This window comes from Lycium barbarum, chromosome 9 (genome assembly GCF_019175385.1).
Source record: "Lycium barbarum isolate Lr01 chromosome 9, ASM1917538v2, whole genome shotgun sequence".
Classification (NCBI taxonomy): Eukaryota; Viridiplantae; Streptophyta; class Magnoliopsida; order Solanales; family Solanaceae; genus Lycium; species Lycium barbarum.
This window is the reverse complement of record NC_083345.1, coordinates 115877306-115894213: the sequence shown is the minus strand read 5'-3', so window position 1 is coordinate 115894213 and position 16908 is coordinate 115877306. Positions and strand designations below refer to the sequence as shown.

The following is a 16908-nucleotide window of genomic DNA, read 5'->3' as shown; positions in this document are numbered from 1 at the left end:
AAATACTTAATGTAGGGTTTTAAATCATGATTCAGATTTTAATTTAGAGGCACAAACCCTAGGTCTTTACTCTTGAAATAGTTGGAGCATTTAAGGAAAGAACTTCACTCTCATTCCATCTTGTATTAGTATTGTAAGTATATTAAGTTAATCTTTAAGCTTTTTCTGTCAAGAAACATTATGAGTAACTAATTTCAATTCTAAGGTTGTGAATCCCATGATGGGTATTATGTGAATGGGTTTCTATTATTGATATATGCATAATGGTTGTTGTTATTTATTCTATCTTTGAGTTGTAACGTTGCGTAATGATTGCAAGCATTAACCGAAGCCATTGTATTGACTTTTCTTGGGAAAAAGAGTCAATATTGGTAAGATTGAATAACAATGACTCGAGGCGTTAACCCTCGTTTAATAGACTAACTTAGGAATAATAATAAGTCTAAATTGGCATTATTGGTTGCTCTTCGATTGTAACTCTTTTATATTCGGAAGAATCATAAAGAGGAAATACTGCTTAACTGTTGGGAAACATTAAGAAGTCTTTAAGAGATCAAGTGCATATTCATAGAGCAACCATTAGAAGTATATCACTTTGAAACCTGAAGCATAATATCTAATCAAATTGGGGAACACAACCTTAGTCTCTCTCTCTCATTAATTACATTTTAAGTCAAGGTATTTATTTACATCATTCAACAATCAATTCAAACTATTCGGAATAGAACTAAAGCAATTAAAGACTGGTATCGCATACGATTAGTACTTATTTCTCTCCATATTTCCTGTGGGATTCGACCCCAACCTCGCTGGGTTACTATATTTGATAACGTCCGCTTTACATCATTTATAGGTGTAATTTGAGCGTATCAGATATGCGTAGTGAGAACTTATCCTCTAAAGAGCATCATGCATAAACCGGAATTTTCGGGTAGACTAACCAAATGGGCCGTTGAGATTAGCGGAAATGATATCGAATATAAACCGCGAACGACCATTTAGTCCTAAATCTTGGCCGATTTTGTGGCCGATTTTACCCCAGCAATGATCCTCGAGGTTGAGAAAGAACTTCTGCTAACCTCGAGAAAGGCTTCGGGTATTTGGTCTTTACACGCGGATGGGGCCTTGAACATCAAATTTTTCGAGCTAGGCATCGTCCTTAAAACCCCCACCGGAGATTCCATTAGACAGTTGATTAGAACTATTAAATTGACTAACAATAAAGCTGAGTATAAGGCTATGATTGCAGGTTTGGAATTAGCTCAAAGTATGGGGGCCGAAATAATCGAAGCAAAATGTGATTCTCTCTTGGTTGTTAACCAAGTAAATGGTGTCTTCGAGGTTAAGGATGAACGAATGCAAAGGTATCTGGAGAAAATCCAAGTGATACTACACCGGTTTAAAGAGTGGACTGTGCAGCATGTACCTAGGGAGAAGAACAGCGAAACCTACGCCTTAGCCAATTTGGGCTCTTTGGTCGAAGGGGAAGAAATCAACTCCGGTACTATAGTGCAGTTGATGAATTCGGCGGTACAAAACGGGCATGCTGAAATAAACACGATGGGTCTAACTTGGGATTGGCGCAACAAATACATCGACTACTTGCAAGATGAAAAGCTCCCAAGTGACCCAAAAGAATCACAGTCAGTAAGGATAAAAGCAACATGGTTTTACTTAATAGACGGTGTTGACACCCAATTTTGTCCCTCCTTTATTTTATTTTATTTACTCGGGTTTCTAAAATTTTACTGACGAACTGAATACTTTATTTTCACTACTATTATTTCCACTACTCTTATTTTTAAACATTTACGAGCATTACTTTATCACAAATTTTAAATGTTCGTCATCGTTTTATTTTCGGGTTTGGACTCGTTAAATTAATTACAAGACAATACTTTGCAAATATTTATTTTTACATATTAATTATTGTATTTACATAATATATTGTACCAGTTATTAAATTAGAAGCCCAAAAAATAATTAAATAGCGGAGGAAAGAACAACAATTTTCAGCCAAATTAATGGCCCAAAATACAAATACAATATTATTTCCCTACCCAAATAATTAGCCTACATCTTTAATACTCAACCCACATTATCAGCCCATATTTAAATTAATAGGCTAGCCCAAACGGACCAGCCCATTACCATTTTAATTTCGGTCCAGTCCATTTACCCGAACCGGCCCAATACCCTTTATCTTTACCCTAATCCCTTTCTTTTCTTCTTTTTCACTTCCTCCTCCTTCATCCCTCCTCTCTCTCTCTCTCTCTCGTCTCTTTCTTTTCTCACCACCACGTTCCCCTCCACTCCCCTGCCGTCCCACACCTCTGTCCTTTGTCCCCCACACCTCACGTTCTTCTCCACCATCACTATCCTAACGCTCTCTCCGCACCCGACAAACCTCCCCTTTCCCATACTCCTCTCTGTCACTTTCTGTCCACTCATGTTTCCCCCCACTTCGACTTCTATCTTCATGCTTCTGTCAGCTCTGTCCCCTCCGCGCTCTCTTTCTTTTTATTAAACCCTAATCGTAACTTTATAAGGGGGGGGGGGGGAGGAGGAGAACTCGTTTGGGGGGACGAAATCGTTGTTGGAGAAAGAGGATTAGGAGTATTTAGAGGATCTGATTTGAGTTTGTTTTGAAAAAAAAAAGAAAGGAGGGAGGGCTGTTTGAAGACGAGTATTTTTTATTTTGATTTTGTTTTATCTGGTTTGGAACTCTTCAAATCAGGAAAACATTTCTATTGAAATAGGAATTTGTGATGAAAGGTTAAGTTTCGACGATTCGATTAACCCTCGTCGTTGTTCGGCAAAAGAATTTTAAACAGAATCATTTTTATTTTTTGAGTCGAATTTTGAATCGGTTCATAACGAGAGTAGATTCGTGATCGTCGATACCCACTTCACTGCACACAAAACAGGTCAGCGCGACTCGCTTTTTTTTACTTTAGTTTTCGATTTATTTCGGATTTATGTTTATGATTCGTCGTTCACATGTGTGATTTTTCTGTGTTTTGCTTAATCCTCTTGTCCCTTTATGCAAACGCGAGTGATCATATGCCCAACTTGAAACTAAAGGACTGGTTTGATTCGATTCGTTCAACATACGCTTGTTGGAACTGTGAATGCCCATTAAATTGAACACGAATGTTGTATTATTCTTTTAAGTTTGAAGCCATAAGTTTTGTTTTATTGAATGGGGATTTGTGTCAAAATCCATTATTTTGTTTGTGCTAGAATAAATAAAGAAGTGACTTTGAATCATTGTGTCTTTCGTCTTGTCTTCATCATCTGTCTATAAACTTGGATTTCTCTGGGATTAGTTAAGCCAAAATTTAGCTTGTGAAGATCCTGTACGATTTTTATATATGTCTGTGATTGTCTAAGTATGATTCATCTGACTGCAGTGATCGAACATTTATTTAAGGTTTATGGCAAGCTTGCTTGCATTATATCCCTACTAGCATTATTTGTATGTCAAATTTTAAGAATTTGAACTTCACCTCCATCAGCGCTAAATATGCATACATCCTGTTCCATTAAAACAGTTTCTTGGTCCTAAATTTACAAATGATCTTGTGGTAAATGCTATATGCTACATGTGTTTTACCCTAAAAAATGAAGTTAAAAACCCTTGTATGGTTTCAGTCTTTCTTTCTTTTACAGTAAGTTCTGCCAGTTAATAATGAGCGAGCATGTTTTAGTTTTCCTTGAATCTGTAATTATTAAATACTGGTTTAGAAAAACAAGACTTACAAATGATTTATGCTCAGTGTAACATCCTGTAAACTCCCCCACACAGATCTGCCAAACAAGTGATAGTCCAAAGAGTCGCATATTGGTTTGTTGGGTTGGGTTCTATACTTGAATCTTGGAAACATTGTATGGAGTTCAACCTATCAGCTGAATCTGTTGTAGAGAATATACTAGAAGTATTAAGGCTATTTCACCCGAATAGTTGTGTGAAAGATGTGGTGGTTTAATAGTCTTACATGGTCATATATGGATTAATTGTCTCCGGACATTTACAGATTGTTTGTGTGGTAAAGGACTATGATTCCCAGCACATCTGTTTAGGCAGTACATTCTCCCTTGGACACTCACTGTTCTGCGTATTTACTTCTGTTCCTTTATATGGTTGTATGACTTTCTTTTTTAATTGTCTGCTGCATGACTTGCCTTGTTTATTCCCTTTATGTTGAACATGCTAATCGACCATGATACATTCCTACTGTCATACGCAGTTTGTTACTTGGTCCATGTTTTATCCAGAGTTGATTGTTCTCTCCTCTGCTGCATACCCATGCTACTCTACGCCACTGTTTCCTTCTAACTTTTGCATGACACTCCTGCTCCTTTTTTACTTGTTTTCTTGTGTGCTTTCTCCTCTCCTGCTTCTTATCCTAGTTAAAACACTCTGTATGTTTGCTCGGTATAATCACATGGTCTCCAAAGTATTTTATCTGACTTAAGTATTGTGACCTGCGCTTGACCATGCACTCTTTGAACGATACTTAAGAGTTAGTATTCTAACATTTTGTTCCACGCTTGATCTAGCTGTTCTGTTCCTTTTTTTTGCTATTAGCTATCGGTGTTATTTTATTATGGAATGATTACATGATTTTAAATGAAATTCGAGGATATATCCATTGTTTGCAATATCTACTGGGCCTGCTTTGCTAAAACTTGTTCATGCATTCTGGAATTCTGAATCATAGGTCTAAATTGATTAACCATCGTTTAAATTCGATATTTAGCATGCCACTAATTCTTTCTTTTCATTTTTTTTGTGCATGACCATCCCGCACACGAGTCCAAGGGATTCGTCTTCTCCCACATTGGCGTTGTGCTAAAAGCCCAACATGACCTCTTCGTGTCCAGCCTCGTCTGCGGCCAGAATAGAAAATAAATTTCTGGGCCAAATCCCAATAGGCAGGAATAGCGTTCACCAGCAAAACAGACTGTAGCAGCAGTCCATGAAAAAATGGATTAATCCCATTTAATTTTATTTTTTGCTTCAATTTTATTTTATGCTTAACTTGTTTGTTTTGACTAACACTTTATCTTACTCCCGTTTCTATTTAGCTTAGATGAATTATAAGAGAATTAGTATAGATAATTTCCGGCATAACGGGTGGTTAATTTAAAGAATACCAATGATTAATTCCTTAAGATTTCATTCTCTTTTGTTAGATTATTCATAATATCCGCAATACCTACTTTATTAGAATAATAGATTTTCAAATAACATGACTACATATTTTAGCTAAGAAATTTAAAACATTACATATTTTGACACTAATGCTAACTCATTTGAGAAATAAAAAAGCAAACTAATTCAACGAATAATCCTTTCGCTTTAGTTCTTTTCCAACATTTAGAAATATACATTGAAATACATATTTATCTAGAACAATTTTTAAAACTTTATCAAATAACTCTTTTAAATTTTAGTCATTTCCTTCACATATAAACATTATATGTCCCGCTTTCTTTTGGTTTATTTTGACTAAACTCTTTATGCAACTATTACTTTTCTATAAGTATTATTTTAAATAATAGATTTATACTCTCGTTTAAAATTTTAACAACCTTTATAAGTCGTATTTCAAAATAGCATTAAAAGTACTTTTTTATACAAACTACTTACAGAATTGCTTTCTTTTTTTCTATAATATTATATTTACATTTAGCCTAATTAATTTTAAGTCCGGTCGGTTAACCATTGTTAATGGGTCTTAAAGGATGCCTAATACCTTCCCTTTAGACTAATTGAACCCTTACCTAGAATCTTAAGTTTCGCAGACCTTAAAAAGAATTTAACTTTAAACATAACTTTAATAAACTTTAGGTGTCCTAATTCACCATAAATAATTAGGTGGCGACTCCTTAAAACAAATAAATCGACAAAACAGGAATCTTCAATACGTCATACTTCTACTTTAACCTCCGGAAAAAAATGGGGTGTGACAGACGACTAATTGTATCGACGATCTTTCTTCGGGCCCTTGGCCAAGTGTTTGGGTCCCGGAGAAATCGATTATGTGATGAGAGAAGTCCATGAGGGGACTTGCGATAATCACTCCGGTGCAGAAGCCTTAGTTCGAAAAATTATCAGAGCTGGTTATTATTGGAACCGGATAGAGGAGGATTCGAATAATTTTGTCCGGTAATGTGATGGGTGTCAAAGACATGCCCCGATGATTCATCAACTCGGGGAGTTGCTGCACTCAGTGATATCACCTTGGCCCTTCATGAAGTGAGAAATGGACATTGTTGGTCGTCTACCATGGGCACCAGGTAAGGCCTGTTTTATTTTATTTATGACTAACTATTTCTCCAAATGGGTTGAAGCGCAAGCCTTCGAAAAGATTAGAGAAAAGGAGGTTATTGACTTCATATGGGACCACGGCATCCCGGCCAAGATAACTTGTGATAACTGTTCTCTGTTCATTGGCAGCAAAGTCAATGATTTCCTCTAAGGGTTGACGATAAATAAAATTGTATCAACTCCATATCACCCAAGTGCAAACGGATAGGCAGAATCCACGAATAAAACAATAATTCAAAATCTAAGGAAAAGACTTGAAACATCGAAGCATCACTGGAGGGAAGTGTTATCGGAGATATTGTGGGCTTATAGATCCACATCAAAATCAAGCACGGGAGAAACACCTTTCTTGTTAGTCTATGGGGTCGAAGCCCTCATCCCTGTAGAAGTTGGTGAATCGAGTCTCCGATCCAGACACACCATCAGTGGGTCAAACAAGGAGCCCATGACCATAAAACTCGACCTCACGGATGAACTTCATGAAAACGCGTTGGTCCGTATTGCAGCATAGAAACAAAGAATGGAAAGGTATTACAATCGGAGGGCCAATTTTGATATTTTCGAGTTGGAGACTTAGTGCTTCGGAAAGTTACTTTGAACACCAAGAATCCCAATGATAAAAAGTTGGGTCCGAACTAGGAAGGGCCGTACAAGATAACAGGAATAACGGGTAAAGGGTGGTATCAGCTGGAATCCACGGACGGACAACGGTTACACAATAATTGGAATGTGGCTCATTTTAAGAGATACTACAACTAAGGTATTGACACCTACCCTTAGTGTTTATTTCTGTTAATCCTTTTTTTTTGCAGGAAGTCGAGTACCGAATGAAGTCAGGTGTTAGGTCTGAAAACACGTGTTGCACTCTTTTCTTTAGTACGGTTTTGTCCCAAAATGGGTTTTCCGACAAGGTTTTTAATAAGGCAACAAATACAATGTGTTACTTGATGAAAATGAGGAAAAGTGTCCGGAAACTCGGGGGTGTACCCTTCCAGTGGGTACTTGACCATGCTTACCCGATCATGCAACTCGGATAAACACTAGGGGACTACTATACCCATATTGAGGCTTACCCCACTAAATAGAAAACGAAGCAGCTCAAAAAAGTAGGAGAACGCCATTAGGTGCTACCTCGAAGAAGTCCTCGAAATTTTGCATTTCTCACCTTCGTCCAAAATCGGACCTTCTGTATTAGGTTTCGATGTAAGGACCAAATGATTAGAAAGAATCGTGTCCACTTAGTATTTACTATGGCAAAAATAGAAGGAAACGGACAGAGTCCTCATATCATGTACATGCGAATACTTGTAATATAAAGATTATTGAAAATTCAGATTATTGCATTTTGGATATGCCTTCTTGTTAAACACCCTACCCCAGTGATTACCGCCGAAATTCGACATCATTTTATTCAAATCCCCTACACCGGAGACTATAGTCGAAATTCGACAAAAGAAACAAGGTCGCATTGAACCAAGTCAAAACCTTTAAACACCCTCGAATGGGACTGCTATATAAAAAATTGGTAAGGCGGGGACTCAGGTGTCTGAACCTAATTTATGATAAGTTAACCGTCGAAAAACATCGGACCTAAAATGCCTAACATGATTCGGAGACGTCTGAATTCACAGAGCAAAAATAAGTCCCACAGGAAAACCACTTGATCAAATTCCCGAACAAAATGTACTGAACGAAGAACAAAGCCAATATTTAGGTACAATCCAGAAAACTGGCTCCGATCCTTTGTTTGTTATGTAACGGGATTGACGATTCAAGCAAAAGTCATAATAAGCATTCAGATAAAAGAATAAAGAGAAGCAGAATGAAAAATGCACATTCCATATATGAAGGTTTTTTACATCTGAAATTTCTGCAAAGTTAAAAAACAAAAACGAGCCAAAAAGGGCAAAGGCAAAATAAAGGCTAATGCAGGCCCTGGTCTACCCGGTGCAACTGGAGCCAGAGTGCTCAGATACTGTTCTCTCAGAATCCTCAGAATCAGTATCGAGGGATCTCTTGGCTTCGTTCTGGATCGTTCAGGCTTCAAGTATCAGGGCCGGGAGGTCCCCAAATCTTTGTTGGGCTTGCTCAAGGGTGGCCCTCCGGGACTTTCACCGTTCATACTCAACCGCAATCGTGGTATGAGCTTCGGCATCCTTCACATTCTTAAGGGACTCAGCTAAGTCGGCCTTAGCTTGGGCCAATTTAGCCACTAATTCCGACCTCCTCATTGAGGATTCTTTGAACTTGAGTAGCCGACTCAAGCTCAGCCTTCAAAATGTCATTGGTATCGGCTGTCTCTCGAACTTGGTTTTGAGCTCATCGCATATCCGGGCCCTATCCTCGGCTTTCTGCTCGAATACCCTCAACCTCTCCTTATACTCAGCATTCTTGGATTCAAGCAGCGTATGCCTCTCAGCCATCTTCACGGCATCAGCCTTGACCGAGTCAAGCTCACTCCGAAGTTAAGAGATAGTGGCCTCAAGTTCACTAAGCCTCGAAGAAAAACGAGCATTGTCTTGGCTAAGGCCGACCTTATCCGCTTCTAGGAGCCAGTTTTTTTCGACCATTCTGGCCAACTCAGCCTTCAACTGAAGATATTTGGCCGTCGCTGCTTCGAGCTCGGGTTAAAGGTTGGAAAAGGCAGCTGCCCAATTCAATTGATCCTCCTTCACTTGTAAAACGTGCTGGAACTTCTCCATTTTCCTACCCTAGGCATCCATCTGGCCCTTAAGGTTATCAACCTCTTGCTGAGCACGGATAAAGTCCTCATTGACGAGTACCACACTCTGTAAAAGAAACGAGAAGTCAAACTTGGATAAAACTGGAGCTAAAGTTCAAATTGAATTATGGAAGGATTAGTTGATAAGCTTACCCGGTTTCCCGCGGGCATGCCCTCGTTAATGAGACTCTACCAGGGGACTTCGACCATCTTCCGCTTATCCGAGTCTGAGATGAGGGGCCTCCGCTAGCTTTCAATTCCCACAGGACGAGATAAGAAACTGTAATCCTTGGGGACAGTAACCACGACCGACCTTGTCCTCTTCGGTTCCACGCTCGGGGACGGGAAGACACGTAGTAGGCTTTCCCTTGAACTAGTTTCGGTGGACCGGTTAGCTACTCTCGTGACCCGAGGGATAGAGAGATGTCCGAAATCGATTGCTTTCCCGGTTGCAGGCAGTGTATCCGAGAACATGTCATCAAGGTTATCCAACCTCAGCGCAAGAAAAGTTGGAGCAGCCCCAACAGTCTCGGTAGAGGAAGGTCCCTCGAATGTTGCAGCTGGGTGATGTGCCGCGAATTTTGGCACATTCTATGCCTTTGTGACTAGAAATATTGCTTGTTTTCAAGCAACTACAACGATACTCACTACTAACAAACGACATCTTAGCAAAGTAAGGATGACTACTGTGGTTTTGGCATGTGTTTCTAGCACGAACTTTTCAATCCAAGAAAAATATTTAGGCTCATATCCATATCCAATTTGTGACACAAGACGCACATTTCAGAAAAAATTGCAACTCACTATGCAACCTCAATTAATGACACAATCATAGTACGGGGATCTCTATGCACATGAATTTCAACTTCCGGAAAGTCAGTTATTTTGAAACCTACAATCCTTACGCCCCCACATAGACCAAAGAATGTCCCAACACACATTTACGACATAAATGGGACAGAAGACTAAAGAGACAGAAGACACTCACACTCACAAAGAATTTTGCATACCATGCGTGCACATACCATAGGCTTGCCTTTATTTTCATGCCTTCGTCTTTGAACAATTTGATTGTGATCATATTAGGACTTTTTGGGTTTATAACATTGGCTTAGGGACGGGTAGGATAAATATTTGGATATCGGTGACTCACCCTCCTCGACACTTCTTTTTAACTTCATTCACCATTCTTTCTATCATTTCCGACCCTCCATCTCTAGCGTGGATTTATTTAGAACTTATAGACCTGTATATATATACATACACACATATATATATATATGTATATATATATATATATATAATTTTTTTTATATGTATATACATATATATATCAATATATATATATCCATGCTGAATCTTGCCCCTTAATATTCGCGATCACCCCCAACTTAGGCTTTTAGCCTCATTTGCCATTCTTCAGTGTGAAGGGGGGACTTGGTGACAAACGGGTTTATTCACAGAAGGGAAAGAGGTTAGTTCACGGTTAATCGAAGAAAACGTCTATAGGCTCAAAATGGGAGACTAGGGATCATTTTCTGTACGAGCTAGGCTTGTTTAAGATAAACAGGCTTTGGGGTTAATACAAAGAAAGCCTAAGATCACTTCACAATCAAATTGTCATTAGAATTCACGCATGACCAACCAGGAAAGTTCTAGATTACAATCATCATATGCAAATAGAAACTAAGAACTCACAACACAATGGCATAAGGATTGTTTAAATACTCTTGATTTCATTTCCGTTTGAAGATTTCAAATGCATGAACACCCTTTCTTTGCAATGTCATTAAAAGAACCATGCATGTCAATATCAACAACTCATTCTTGATGTACATCACAAATTATTTTTCGGAGGGATATCATTGAATTTGTAAAAACCATTTATATCTATGCTAGAAACACGGACCACTACCACTTAAGTCATCACTACTTTACTTCTATATTAAACATCCTAAACATGCTAGGTTTATCATACACAACATTTAGCAAAGAACAGCCGAAGAACGTCCTAACACATACTTGCTAATGAAAACAATACCAACAAAACAAAACAATAAACAATAACAATTGTTTTAAACACATGCTTACTATCACCAAACAAAAACAATATCGAATGTATTAATAACAGCAATCCCAACAACCAATAACAATTACCCACACCCCCAACTTAAAACCATGCATTGCCCTCAAGGCATCAATATAACGCATTAAAATAACTGAGGGCCTCCCTAGAGCGCACTAGGCGCTCGGATCTGTAGCAGCATCATGAGGTGGAGCAGTGGGTGGGAGAGAAGTCTGGTGAGCCGGCTCACTGGGCTGGGCTGAGCTAGAAGTAGCTCCGGTGGTGTCAGAACTCAGCCGGGACTCTTGGCGTATCCTCTTCAACGTACGCCGCTCCTCTTCCTCATTCTGTGGGCGCAAATCAGCAAATGGATCAAGGTTCTGGAGAATAGGGCCGATGTCTTCATCATCCGGCGAGGTTCTGCTGCGCTTCCCTTTGGAAAAAGAGGGGCTATCCTCTTCCAACTCCTCATCGTGCTGCTCCTCAACCGTGTCCTCTATGTCATCATCTCCAAGTAGACTCTGAACCGGCTGGTAGAAGCTCTGCACCAACTGTGTGTGTACCTTCGGAAGTTGGTCAGTCACCACAGCCATATCCTGTGCTTTCAACTTCTGCACATCATCCTTGACAGCCCGCAAATCAGTACGAATAGCGCCCAACTCCATAGCAGAGTGTGTCCTGGTCAGCTCAGTCATCCTGCTCTCAATACCATCTATCCGAGAGTGGATCCGTAGGTGGTCATCGGCCAACTGTTCTTTGATTGACCGCAACGCAGCTTCAATGGCTCTTTTAGTGTACAATTTCAGCTCAGTCATGAGCTGCTTGACCTGCCTATCTGTGCGGTCTGCTTGCAGGACCACTGCCCCGAAATTTTCCCGGTTGAGTATCATTTTTCTTGCAAGCTCGGGATGGACACCTGGTATTGGCTGAGCTGGTGTTGGGCTCGCTCCAGTGGAAAAACTAGGACCACCTGAAGTGGGTGCGTCTGGAACGGGCATAGGCCCAGCATCAGTGGGCTGACTCGCAGCTGCTTCCTCAGCACCCATGATAGCCAATGGTATCACATCTGACTCCGTAGGCCCCTCCGGGATCTCAGACGATGACGTAGAAGGCACTGAACCCTGGCTTAAGACATCATCCTTTCCTTTCGTGATGTCATAGAAATGGCTGGCAACCACACTGTGATCGATATGAGGTAGGGGTTCTGGTTCTGCACGCGAGCATAGTAGAGTCAGCAGACATGGATGAATGAGGGAAGTGGCTGGCTGGGTAGCTCTCTCCTGGGGATCATCGGCTATTAGTCGTCCGAAGTTGATCTTGTACCTTGACATTATGGCAGCCACCAGAACAGCCCTGTCCGGAGTCAAATAGTTATCGGACTAGGTAGGACGGATTCAGAACAAAACAATCTGCCACCAAAACTTTGCCTCTGGCGTGAGCGTGTTTTTCCAAATCCGGGTGGTGGGTGTCAACTTTGGCGCTATGGCCCACTCAAGATCTGTTGTTCGTGCAATGACTGAAGCCACCCATTTTCGGACGGGGATTGTATCCTTCTGTTCAATTTTGTATACAAATTCCCCTTCTTCCGCTGCTGTGGGCTCGATATAATCTTCCCCGAATAATGTTTTATTTATGGCCGACGGAGAGACATCAATCTTCTTTTTCCGGAACACTACCTCATTCATTGCCGGTATTTGAGTTGCTCGCTGCCCTTTTTTCACTGCTTTGAATATAGCGGCCCCATACTAAGCGTAGAATTCCCTAACAAAAACCGGGATGTAGGACCCCACGGGGTTTTTCAAAAACTCCAGCTGGTGGAATCGTATAGTATCCCGAATGGCCGCATATCCTTCGAGACCATCGAAAATGACGTTCCGTTCCTCGAAAATACTCCGCCTTGGGTCCTTCCCCTCATTCTTTACCGGCTCACACCCCTTATTGTACAAATCTTCAGATCCCTCCACAGAAAACCTGAGGGTCTGCTCATACACAGCCTGTATTCTCATGTCGGTTGCTCTCCTTTCCTGCTCGCGCTCTCTTTCACGCTCTGTCGCAGAAGGCTGTCTAACAGGTGGTTGAGGTCGGTGCGGTGGTGTGATAGCCCTCTGGGGTTCACTCTGGCTCGACGAACTCCCCGACCCTTCCTCCTCGGCTGAGGAGGAACTTTCTGATGGTGGGTCTGGCTGGTGTGGGGTGACTGGTGGGGCTGGCTTGGTAGGTGCGACGGGCCTCTTTGTAGGTCTGGCGTCTTTGATTAGATCGTCGTCGCGCGGCCTTGAGGTTACTTTGCTTGCCGCACGACTCTTTCCTTTTTCCGCAACCTTAGGTGAAGCCTTCTTTGGTTGTCGTGGTTTACCCATACCTGCATGAGGAACAGTCAGATATGATACGGGAGAAACGTTTCAATTATAAACTTTATTTATGGAAGTTAAAGACTTCATTAACTGATGGACCGTAACAAAGTCAACGGTCCGTAACATAGGTTACGGGCCGTAACCTTTCACCGTAACATAACCCAAATTTCTAGAAAAGTTACTGGAAATTTGAGAAGTGTTACGGTCAGATGTTACGGTCCGTAACTCGTGTTACGGCCCGTAACACCTCACCGTAACGTATCTCAAAATTCCAGAAAGTTTTCACGGAATCCATCAATGTTACGGTGTGATGTTACGGTCCGTAACATAGGATACGGTCCGTAACTTCCTATCGTAACATCAGCCAAATTTCCAAAAAGTCGACTGGAAATTTGAGAGTTGTTACGAAGGATGTTACGGTCCGTAACACCAATTACGGCTCGTAACACAGAACGACGGACAACATATTATCATACAAACTTTTTGACCAAATTGTCTCGTTTTAAGCCCGAGGCCAAAATTTTCAACTTTATGCTCCATGGGTATGGTGTAAAACAACATTTTATCCCCTTCTCTATCTCGGGTTACTCAGACTTCACCCAATTTTATTAAAATTTTCATTGAGGACTTTTATCAAACAGTTGGTGGGCAAACCGATTTAATAATTTCACGAATGAAGCTTTCAATTGGATTTGCCCTCCAATTCAGTGGGAAGCAATTGCTTGTGCCCACGAATCTTTTAAACAGAAGCAACACCAATCTCAACCCCCAACCATTGTTAAATCCCGCATAAATTATTAATTGAAATTCAAACTAAATCACCACAACCCAAAACACGAATTTCAACCCACATTATACGAAATTACTCATGAATATCATAGAAATCGCATCGATAGATAAAAGAGAAGAGTCAAGACATGCTATACCTGATCGTTGGCGATTGTAAGGATTAAACTCAAACTTCAAATAGTTATATTGATAAGAAAATAGCAGTGAGATCTAGAGAAGTATGAAGGATAGTGGGAGATATAGAGAGGGGAAAATGAAGGGAAGAAGAAGAGTAAAAGATTTGATGTAGAGAAAGGTTTTGAAGAGAAAAGGGATTTGAGCGTGGTTCGTTTGGGTTTTGATTTGAAAATTTTTGTAACCGCCGGGTTATGTATTTAAACATAACCGACGGTTACGTTTTCTGTTACGGACCGTAACCTGTGATACGAACCGTATCACGTGTTACGGTCGACCAAACGACCCCGTTTCACTTATTCATTAATGACCTGGCACTACAATCGACGGACCGTAACATGTGTTACGGTCCGTATCACCTGGCGTAACTGGTGTGAAATTTCCAGTGAATCCCCAAAATTTTTGACCAAGTTACGGTCATGTGTTACGGTCCGTAACTTTTTTGACGGTCCGTAACTTCAGACCGTAACACTATTCCTCATCCTTCAGTGATTTCTGGGTTTTGTTCTAGCTTGTTACGCTCCATGATACGGTCCGTAACCTGAGTTACGGTCCGTAACGTGGAGCGTCTCATTTGGGAAAACTCAGCAGGTGCATTGCCTCTTCATTGCTCAAAATCCTACCACATTAGCACATCATAAACACAAAAGAACACAAAGGAAACACAAAATTTAAACAAATTTCAAAGCGGTAAATGTGGGTTGCCTCCCACACAGCGCGTGGTTTAACGTCACAGCTCGACGTGGTACCTCATTTTCGAGTTCAGGAGCCGTATTTCAAACGATACCTATCAACAACCTTACCATCATCAATACACCAATGGTAATGTTTTACTCTTTGTGCATTCACTTTAAAATTTCGAGTGCCATCCTCGGATTTCACTTCAATGACACTTCCATTTGGGGACACACTTACAATTTCAAACGGGCCAGACCAGCGAGACTTTAACTTACCTGGAAAGAACTTCAGGCGTGAATTGTACAATAAGACTAAGTCTTTTGGCTGAAAATCCCTTTTTAGGATCTTCGAGTCATGATAGTATTTCATCTTTTCCTTGTACAGCGTTGCACTTTCATAGGCATTGTACCTAAATTCATCCATTTCGTTGATTTGAAACAACCGCAGTTTGGTTGCTTCATGCCAATTCATATTCAGCTTCTTCAATGCCCAAAGGGCTTTATGCTCAAGCTCAATAGGCAAATGACATGCCTTCCCAAATACCAACTTATACGATGAAGTCCCTATAGGCGTTTTGAATGCCGTGCGATATGCCCATAAAGCATCGTCCAACTTTTTAGACCAGTCAGTGCGATTCACATTGACCGTCTTTGCCAAGATGCTTTTTATTTCTCTGTTTGAGACCTCAACCTGACCACTCGTCTGAGGATGATATGGAGTGGCAACCCTGTGATGCACGCCATATTTTTCAAGAAGATCAGCAAATGGTTTATTGCAGAAATGAGAGCCACCATCACTAATAATAGCTCTAGGAGTGCCAAATCTAGTAAAGATGTTCTTTTTGAGGAACGCATTGACTCTCCTACCATCATTGTTAGGCAAGGCCACCGCCTCCACCCATTTAGAGACATAATCCACTGCGACAAGAATGTATTTCAGGCCAAAATTTGATACGCTCAAATTACACCTATTAATGGCGTAAAGCGGACGTCGTCAAATATAGTAACCCAACAAGGTTGGGGTCGAATCCCATAGGGAATATGGAGAGAAAAGAGTACTAATCGTATGCGATACCGGTCTTTAAATGCTTTAATCCTATTCCAGATAGTTTGAATTGATTTTTGAATAATGTAATTTAATACTTTGACTTAAAATGTAATTAATGTGAGAGAGAGAGACTAAGGTTGTGTTCCCCAATTTGATTAGATATTATGCTTCAGGTTTCAAAGTGATATACTTCTAATGGTTGTTCTATGAATATGCACTTGGTCTATTAAGGACGTCTTAATGTTTTCCAACAGTTAAGTCGTATTTCCTCTTCATGATTCTTCCGAATGTAAAAGAGTTGCAATCGAAGAATGACCAAAAATGCCAATTTAGACTTGTTCTTATTCCTAAGTTAGTCCATTAAACAAGGGTTAACGCCTCGAGTCATTGTTATTCAATCTTACCAATATTAACTTTCTTTCCCAAGAACAGTTAATATAATGGCTTAGGATAATGCTTGCAATCATCATCCAACACTAAATCACAAAGATGGAATAAATAATAACAACCATTATGCATATATCAATAATAGAAATCCATTCACACAATATCCATCATGGGTTCCACAACCTTAGCTTTAAAATTAGCTACTCATAATTCTGGATAACAACGAAAACTTACAAGTAAACATAATGAACTTACAATGCAATTACAAGATGGAATGAGAGTGAAGTTGTTGCTTGAAATGCTCCACTACTTCTAAAAATTAAGACCTAGGGTTTGTGCCTCCAAAACAAAATCT

General features: G+C 40.2%; 1 long non-coding RNA gene across 1 annotated transcript; it reads left to right on the top strand.

The window, feature by feature from the left end:
* Positions 1–2243: 2243 nt before the first annotated feature.
* On the top strand, positions 2244–5014 carry LOC132609552 (uncharacterized). Its single transcript, XR_009570878.1, has 2 exons — positions 2244–2927; positions 4863–5014. It is a non-coding gene; the product is annotated as an uncharacterized LOC132609552 (long non-coding RNA).
* Positions 5015–16908: the final 11894 nt, after the last annotated feature.